This window comes from Anabrus simplex, chromosome 2 (genome assembly GCF_040414725.1).
Source record: "Anabrus simplex isolate iqAnaSimp1 chromosome 2, ASM4041472v1, whole genome shotgun sequence".
Taxonomy (NCBI): domain Eukaryota; kingdom Metazoa; phylum Arthropoda; class Insecta; order Orthoptera; family Tettigoniidae; genus Anabrus; species Anabrus simplex.
Window position 1 is genome coordinate 1,226,249,583 of NC_090266.1, and position 9,767 is coordinate 1,226,259,349.

The 9,767-nt window shown below is 41.1% G+C and overlaps 1 non-coding gene across 1 annotated transcript; it reads left to right on the forward strand.

Annotated features, from left to right (window-relative positions):
• Positions 1–9,385: 9,385 nt before the first annotated feature.
• TRNAS-CGA (transfer RNA serine (anticodon CGA)) lies at positions 9,386–9,462 on the forward strand. The gene has a single exon. It is a non-coding gene; the product is annotated as a tRNA-Ser (tRNA).
• The last annotated feature ends 305 nt before the right edge of the window (positions 9,463–9,767 follow it).

The following is a 9,767-nucleotide window of genomic DNA, read 5'->3' on the forward strand; positions in this document are numbered from 1 at the left end:
TTCGTCGTGCTGCCTTCGGGCAGAGCAGCGGTCGCTTGGTAGGCCAAGGCCCTTCAAGGGCTGTAGTGCCATGGGGTTTGGTTTGGTTTGGTATATAATTTATTTTTCACTGCAAAGTCTCAATGAAGCCATGAAAGACTCCTCTGGTCATGGAAAAACACCTGTAGTCAGTGATTGGGAATTAATGGACTCTGAGCAGGATGACCTTATTTTAAATTCGTAACATTGCAATCTGAGGACAATTATATTTTGTATTTATAGAATTGATAGTGTGTAAATAAATATGAGCATAGGTAGGATTTATTATGTCATTTGTTTTCAGGCATGATGGTTATTTTTTGGTGTTTACGAGCATAATTAGGTGGTATTCCTCTGTGACTTTAATGTAACATCGTAAATTTCATTAGTTGTTCTTTTATTTGAGTGAGGTAGTAACATATACGTTTATGTTTTGATAGGGAAAGATGGATCGCGTAATAACTAAGTAAACAACGTAATAGATCTACTATTGCATCTCACACAACGCATTATAGGAGTTACTGAACTAAAATCTGGGAGAATAAATTATATTTTGTTACGAATTATATGTTACCATGAATAAATTAAAATGTGTAAAAGTAAACATTTGGGACACTGAAATATGATTTTATAGATCCCACATTGTTGTGAACACAGTAATATTAATGTTAACAACAAAGTTCAGTAATTTCCGAGATTTTCAGTATTAACAGTTTCGAAAATCTTACGTAAAATGATGGAAAATTACCCAGTGATTTATACTTTATTTTTATATTTGGTATTTATTATTTGCAATGAATGTTTGTCATATTTAAATAATAGACAATGGTTAAGGAGAAATTACTCCAGCAATTCATATTGGAATGTTCTAAGAAGATGAAACGTTAATAACCCATGATATAAAATTATAATTTAATATAATACAACAATCAGTGACATTTAGTGTCAGTCATAAAATTATCCGGTGGTTATTCAGTTATTGTAATATGATAGTTAATTAATTGATTTCATAAAATTTTCTTTTTTAGAATCATTTAAAATGTCTGTAAAACTTGCAAGCTTGCATTTAAACAAGTTTTCAACACGTTTGCAACTTGATAATCTATGTTTATATTTTATTTTATCAGTCAGTAAAAGATGATAATTGTTTCCGTTGGGTTAATAAAGATTGATTATATTTAAAAATCAGCCTGAGTCAATTGAGATTTCCTTTACTCGGTAGTATAGATAGCCCGTAGTTAGATAATCCTTATTAGCACCCTGAAGGCGACGAAGAAGTGATCACCAATGAGATAGCAACTCCAGTAGCGGTAAGTATTTTTTTACAGCAGCCGAGCCAAGAACCAGAATAAGTTACCGCAGCTACACCGGCTAAAGGGTGCAGTACTTAGACCAATTTAGGCCCACACCTTCTTTCACCTCTCTGCGTTCCACAGATACTCCGGAACAATTGGTAGCTGAGCGTGGTTGAATGGGTCTAAATTAAGCCCCTTTTGCGGCTAAACTTAGGATCGCGCCGAACTCTAAGAATTTTCTCGGTTGCTGGGAATTTTTCCAAATTATTAACTTTCTGTCAACATGTCAGGTCCTTGAGAAGTCCTCGCTCCTGCGTACTTGCGCAAGGAGGAATTGATGTATGAGTTACTCATCAGAAAGGTCCAATCTGGAGGCACGGTTGTGGCTGATATTGCCAAGCTCAAAGAGTCATTGGAATTGCATATTTCCATCCCAGTCTTTGGGGAAAAAGAAATTGATGAGGCTCTATCCACTATCACAGACAATACCACCGAGCTAGCGTCTGTAGTTAGTTTCTTTGAATTAAGTGATCTGTCTCCTAACCAACTTAAGAGAGTCCAGGCTAGACTCTTTCGTTTCCATAATAGGGCTGGGGACTAATTGTCTCTAAGGCTGAAGGATGATCATGTTAAAGAGGCCAGTAATCTGGTCGAACATCTGTCAGATATGTCTAATGGAGCTAGTCAATTGTTGACTGGGGCAGCTGCTCCCAAATCCGACCAAGCCCCTGCGATAAATTTGGCTACTGAGGCGGATTCTTGTAAGCCTGTAGAAAGTGGCAACTCAACAAACTTCTGCCTCATTGGAATCTGAGTCAGATCATCCTAGACAAATTCAACCTTTCTTATTGAATAATGCTGTGTTAGAGATGTCTCAGCCTTCTTTGCCATCACCAACTATGTCACCCGGTTTCAGTAGTCTGCCTCATCCATTGGCTGTTGCTGAAGGGTATTTCAAAATTTTCAGTCAACTCAACTAATGAAGTCATTTAATTTCTCAGCTTCTTAGTTGAATTTCAAGACCATGCGTTAGTGTTCTCCCTATCGCATTCTGAAATACTGAAAATTATGTATCCATATTCCATAGGCGTCCTATCGGACAAAATAGTCAAAGCTATAGCTGGTAGATCATCCATAGAAGACTTCAATGCCCACATCCTGGCAAATGTTATTTCGGCCAGATCCATGTCAACTTTGATACAAAAGTTTAATTTCAGAGTGCAGCGATTGGATGAGAATCTTGCAAACTTCATCCATTTTTCACCAGGGTGTTGGCACTCCATTTATCTAAAGACCAAAAGTGCAAACTATTGTCGAAGGTATCTCTCCGCCCTATAGGTCTTACCTATGTTTCACGTCTCGTCCTCGAACATTTTCCGAGTTAGAGGCTACGGCAGTATCAGTCGAAGGAGTAAGGTATGCCGACACCTTACGAGTCGCTAAGGAACCCCCTCCGTCTTCTAATAGTTCTCAGCCTTCACCTCGCCGAACTTTCACCATCCACAAATGTTATGCTTGTGGTTCAACGGAACATTTGCGCAATAAATGTCCATTGATAAAATCGAGTGTTACAAAGAATGGACCAGGGTCATCTCAAGTTTGTTTTAAATGTGGCTCGTTTACTCACCTCACCAATGTTGTTGTTTGAGTCATCAGTCCATAGACTGGTTTGATGCAGCCCTCCATGCCACCCTATCCTGTGCTAATCTTTTCACTTCTACGTAACTATTGCATCCTACATCTGCCCTAATCTGTTTGTCATATTCATACCTTGGTCTACCCCTACCGTTCTTGCCACCTACACTTCCTTCAAAAACCAACTGAACAAGTCCTGGGTGTCTTAAGATGTGTCCTATCATTCTATTTCTTCTTCTCGTCAAATTTAGCCAAATCGATCTCCTCTCACCAATTCGATTCAGTATCTCTTCATTCGTGATTCGATCTATCCATCTCACCTTCAGCATTCTTCTGTAACACCACATTTCAAAAGCTTCTATTCTCTTTCTTCCTGAGCTACTTATCGTCCATGTTTCACTTCCATACAATGCCACGCTCCACACGAAAGTCTTCAAAAACATCTTTCTAATTCCGATATCAATGTTTGAAGTGAGCAAATTTCTTTTCTTAAGAAAGCTCTTCCTTGCTTGTGCTAGTCTGCATTTTATGTCCTCCTTACTTCTGCCATCGTTGGTTATTTTACTACCCAAGTAACAATATTCATCTACTTCCTTTAAGACTTCGTTTCCTAATCTAATATTTCCTACATCACCTGCCTTCGTTCGACTGCACTCCATTACTTTTGTTTTGGACTTATTTATTTTCATCTTGTACTCCTTACCTAAGACTTCATCCATACCATTCAGCAACTTCTCGAGATCTTCTGAAGTCTCAGATAAAATAACAATATCATCGGCAAATCTCAAGGTTTTGATTTCCTCTCCTTGGACTGTGATTCCCTTTCCAAATTTCTCTCTGATTTCTTTTACTGCCTGTTCTATGTAAACATTGAAAAGGAGAGGGGACAAACTGCAGCCTTGCCTCACTCCTTTCTGGATTGCTGCTTCTTTTTCAAAGCCCTCGATTCTTATCACTGTAGACTGATTTTTATACAGGTTGTAGATAATTCTTCGTTCTCGGTATCTGATCCCTATCATCTTCAGAATCAAAAATAGCCTGGTCCAATCAACATTATCGAATGCCTTTTCTAGATCTACGAATGCCATGTACGTGGGCTTGTCCTTCTTGATTCGATCCTCTAAGATCAGACGTAAAGTCAGGATTGCTTCACGTGTTCCTACATTTCTTCTGAAGCCAAATTGATCTTCCCCCAACTCAGCTTCAACTTGTTTTTCCATTCTTCTGTAAATAATACGTGTTAAAATTTTGCAGGCATGAGATACTAAACTAATAGTGCGGTAGTTTTCACACCTGTCAGCACCGGCTTTCTTGGGAATAGGTATAACAACGTTCTGGCGAAAATCGGATGGGACTTCTCCTGTCTCATACATCTTGCACACTAAATGAAATAACTTTACCATGCTGGTTTCTCCTAAGGCAGTCAGTAATTCAGAGGGAATATCATCAATTCCAGGTGCCTTGTTCCTATTTAGGTCACTCACAGCTCTGTCAAACTCTGACCTCAAAATTGGGTCTCCCATTTAATCAGGATCAACAGCCTCCTCATGTTCCAGAACGAAATTATCTACATCATTACCTTGATACAACTGTTGGATATGCTCCTGCCATCTTTCTGCTTTGTCTTCTTTCCCTAGAAGTGGCTTTCCATCTGAGCTCTTAATATTCATGCACCTAGATTCCCTTTCTCCAAAGGTTTCCTTGATTTTCCTGTATGCAGCATCTACCTTTCCCAGGACCATACAGCCTTCGACATCCTTGCACTTCTCCTTCAGCCATTCTTCCTTAGCTACCTTGCACTTTCTATCCACTTCATTCTTTAATCGCCTGTATTCTTTTCTGCCCTCTTCATTTCTAGCATTCTTGTATTTTCGTCGTTCATCAATCAGGTCTAGTATCTCCTGAGTTATCCACTGACTCTTAGTTGATCTTTTCTTGCTTCCTAACATTTCTTCAGCAGCCCTACTGACTTCATTTTTCATGACTCTCCACTCTTCCTCTACTGTGTTTCCTTCGGCCTTTTCATTTAGTCCTTGTGCAACATGTTCCTTGAAACAATCCATCACACTCTTTTCTTTCAACTTGTCTAGATCCCATCTTTTTGCATTCTTTCCTTTCTTCAATTTCTTCAACTTCAGATGGCATTTCATGACCAACAAGTTGTGGTCAGAGTCCACGTCTGCTCCTGGGAAAGTTTTGCAATCCAACACCTGGTTTCTGAATCTCTGTCTTATCATAATGAAGTCTATTTGATACCATCCAGTGTCTCCAGGTCTCGTCCACGTATACAGCCGTCGTTTGTGGTGTTTGAACCAAGTATTGGCGAGGACTAAATTATGGTCAGTGCAGAATTCAACCAGCCGACTTCCTCTTTCGTTCCTTTGTCCCAATCCAAATTCTCCTACTGTGCTACCTTCTCTTCCTTGGCCTACCACTGCGTTCCAGTCTCCCATCACAATTAGATTCTCGTCACCTTTGACATATTGTATTAAATCTTCGATCTCCTCATATATTCTTTCAATTTCTTCATCATCCACTGAACTAGTAGGCATATAGACCTGCACTATTGTGGTGGGCATTGGTTTGGTGTCTATCTTGGCGACAATAATTCTTTCACTATGCTGGTCGTAGTAGCTTATCCGCTGCCCTATTTTCTTATTAATTATTAAACCAACTCCTGCATTACCCCTGTTTGATTTCGTGTTGATAATTCGGTAGTCGCCTGACCAAAAATCCTGTTCTTCCTGCCAACGTACTTCACTTATACCAACTACATCTAACTTTACCGTATCCATCTCCCTTTTCAGATTCTCTAACCTACCACAACGATTCAAACTTCTAACATTCCACGCTCCGACTCGCAGAATGTCAGTATCCATCTTCCTGATGATCGCCCCCTCTCGTGTAGTCCCCACCCGGAGATCCGAATGGGGGACTAGTTTACCTCCGGAATATTTTACCCGGGAGGAAGCCATCATCAGTACATCATTCATACAGAGAGAGCTGCATGTCCTCGGGAGGTGGTTACGGCTGTAGTTTCCCGTTGCTTTCAGCCGTGTAGCAGTATCAACACAGCTAAGCCATGTTGAGTATTATTACAAGGTCGTATCAGTCAATCATCTAGACTGCCGCCCTTGCAACTACCGAAAGGCTGCTACCCCCCTTTCGATGAACCATTCGTTAGTCTGGTCTCTCAACAGATACCCATCCGGTATGGTTGCACCTGCGGCTCGGCTATCTGCATCATTGGGACACGCAAGCCTCCCCACCGCGGCAAGGTCACATGGTTCGCAGAGGAGGCACCTCACCAATAATTACATTAATGTCAATAGCACCCCCTCCTGCTCAACTTCTGGTGCAACCTCCGTGAACTCTGATAATAGAAAATGACTAGTGTCATCGGCTGAGTCAGTGTGTTCACCATCCCGAGGTTCAGGCCCTGTTAAACCCAGTGAAGTTCTGGTAAGGCTTAATTTTCTACTAATTTAGCATTTGAAGGCCACAATTAATGCCGTAGTATAGCGGCAGAGACACGCGCATTTGTGCCCTTCCTGAAAATTGAACTGCGAACCTGTCACTGCTCTGTTAGACTCAGGGAGTGTGATATCCGTTATTTCGGCTGAATGGTACTCTAAATTAAATGCGGTTTGTAAGTTTCCGGACTATACGTCATCTTCTGTTAAATGTATTTCGGCTAACTCTAATCCATTAGAAATTTTAGGTTTCATTTTGCTAAAAATTTGTATTTCAATGTTTACCTGGAAAGTGAAGTTATTTGTATCTAAACACTTGTCTTGCCCTGTATTATTGGGGGCCGATTTCATGTCTTATACTGGTCTGGTGCTCGCCATTCATAGTAAGTCGTGCACCTTCAAATTTGCCAATAATTGTAAGATTACCCTTTTGAACTGTAATTCTGTGTCATGTTCATCTGTTTCGCCTACCCAGGGTGAGATGTTGTTAGATCTTAAACATCTACTTGAGGAGCAGGCTGAAAGTATTCGTAAATTATGTCAGTCCTTTTCGGATGTATTTTCTGATACTCTTGGTTTTACTGACCTTATCGAATATACGATTGAGGTTACGGATTCGATTCCAGTTAGGTTTCAGCCTTATCGACTGTCCCCACCTGAAATGAAGGCACTTAAGGAAATCATCGATCAAATATTGAAGGATAGTAATTCGACCTTCTAAGTCGGCATATTCATCGCCCATTTTTCTTGTGCCGAAACCGCAAGGTGGCTTCAGGCCTGTGATTGATTACAAGGTTTTGAACCGTAAAGTGTTGTTACAATCTGTGCCCCTTCCTGATATTCACTCTTGTTTTTCATGGTATCGGAAAGCCAAGTTCTGTACCATCCAGGATCTTAATCAGGCGTACGTCTAGGTGAAGAATCGAAACATCTAACAGCTTTTGCCATGGATTGGAACTTGTATGAGTACAACCGCGTGCCTTTCGTGCTCCCCACGGGGGCAGCTGTTCTTACTAGGCTGCTAGATAGGGTTTTCTCGGACAAAAATTTGAATACCTGTACCACTACCTCGATCATGTTACATTTTCTGAGGCCTTTGAAGAACACCTAGATCATCTAAAGGAAGTGCTCAATCGCCTTCATAAAGCCCGATTGACTCTGAAGTCATCCAAGGTAGCTTTTGCTAAGCCTTCCGTGTCATTCATAGGGCATATTGTGTCGCCCGATGGTGTTTCCATTTATCATTCTAGAACACAGGCCATCCGTGATTTCAAACCTCCTAAGGACATCAAAGGGATTACTAGGTTTGTAGGCACGGTGAATTTCTTCAGGCAATTTACTCTTAACTTCGCTAACAGAGCGGCGCCCTTGAACTTACTCCGTGGGAAAGGCGTCAAATTTGAAATGATTTCTCGAAGAAATTCATTGTCCAAACAGACGCCTCGTCATCGCGGTTGCTGCCGTCCTTCTTCAGGAAACGGAACTCTGAAGGCGACCTATTGCCTATGCCTCTAGGACCTTACCTGCTCAAGAGGCCAAATATTCCATCTATGAACTTGAGGGTTTGGCAGTTATGTTTGCACTAGGAAAGATCCGCCCCTATCTGGGACATGTCAAATTCGAACTCGAAATTGATAACCAAGCCTTAAGTTGGGTATTAGCTAGGCCGCGTCGTACTGGTCGTATAGCCCACTGGGCCATCACAGGATTTCTGCCTTACAATTAGATGTAAAGCATATTAGAGTATCTGAAATGTAGTTGCGGATGGACTAAGCCGCATGTTTTCTCCTGAAGTGGAGACTGCCGAACAGGAAGATAGTTCTTCTCTTCCCACGCCCATACCTTCGGGTATTAATGCTAATCTAAATGATGCCCATATGTTATTTCGGGATATTGAAAAATATCAACGTGAATATCCTGTGCTGGCTCCTATTATGGAAACCCTTTCTTCTGGGGAACATGTCGTCCTTTATGTATTGAGGAATGGAGTTTTGTATTGCTCTTCGAGGCACGATCAAAAGATGAAAATAGTAGTTCCAGCTGTCCTTGTACCTATGATCTTCAAGTAGTATCATGAGACCCGATTATGGGGGCATTTAGGCATCTTCAATACTCAGAGAAAGATCCGAGAGATGTTTATTTGGAAAGGTATGGACGGTGAAATTAGAGAATAGACAAAAGCTTGTAAATCTTGCTTGCTTAGTAAGCTCACTTTGTCCACTAAGCTAGGGCAATTGCCATCTTATCAAGCGTTTCGTCGAATCGAACGCCTACGTCGGACCTCTCCCACAATCCAAAGGGAATGCAAATAATTTATTCTGGTGTGTGTAGATGGTTTCACTAAATTTTCCTGGTTATTTCCTACTAAGCTGGCAAACGCTCAGTCTACTACTTCTTGTTTGATTACCATATTCGCTTCTTTTAGCTTATGCATTCACATCTAACTTATTATGCAAATTCTGTTTTGACCTGTCTATCTCACACTTAACAACTTCTGCTTATTACCCTCAACCACCTCTGGCTGAGCGGGTCAATCGTAATCTTAGATCTGTTTTAATTGGATTTCATCATGAAGATCATTCCAGGTGGGATACTTCTCTGCATTGGTTAGCTTTTGCTCTAAGTTCGGCAATTCATGTGTCACACAAGTTCACTCCTGCATCTCTCATGTTTAGGTTTGTACCTAACACGCCGCTCTCTAACCTTTGGTCACTTAACGGCGTATTACCAGTGACAATAGATCCCGATAATCGAAACAGACTTTCAACGTATTAGGTCGTGTTACGTACATGTAGTACGTGTTGAAGAGATGTTAAGTACAGAACAAAAATGGCCAGCCGGACATCAGTGGGATCCGAACCCACAACCTCCCACAACGGGCGACTTAAAAGCACTCTACAGTGTGCTAGCAGCAGTGCCAGACCTGTAGCTCAGATCCTTTCAAACAGAACAAAGATGGCCTAGGCCACCATAGCTCAATTGGTAGAGCAACCGACGCGAAATCGGGAGGTTGTGGGTTCGGATCCCACTGGTGTCCGGCTGGCCATTTTTGTTCTGTACTTAACATTTCTTCAACACGTACTACATGTACGCAACACGACCTAATACGTCGAAAGTCTGTTTCGATTACAATGCGGTCGTGAAAATTCAATATTCAGATCCCGATAATATTAGAGATATATGAAAGAAGGCTAAAATAAACCTAAAGGCTTCCCATGAAAAGGTTAGAGAAAGATATAATCGTGGACGGAGGCCCACCAATTTAAAAATCAGAGATCAGGTCATGTTAAAAAATTTCGTTCCTGCGGGAAAGCTTGCCCCCAGATTCCATGGGCCGTATATCATC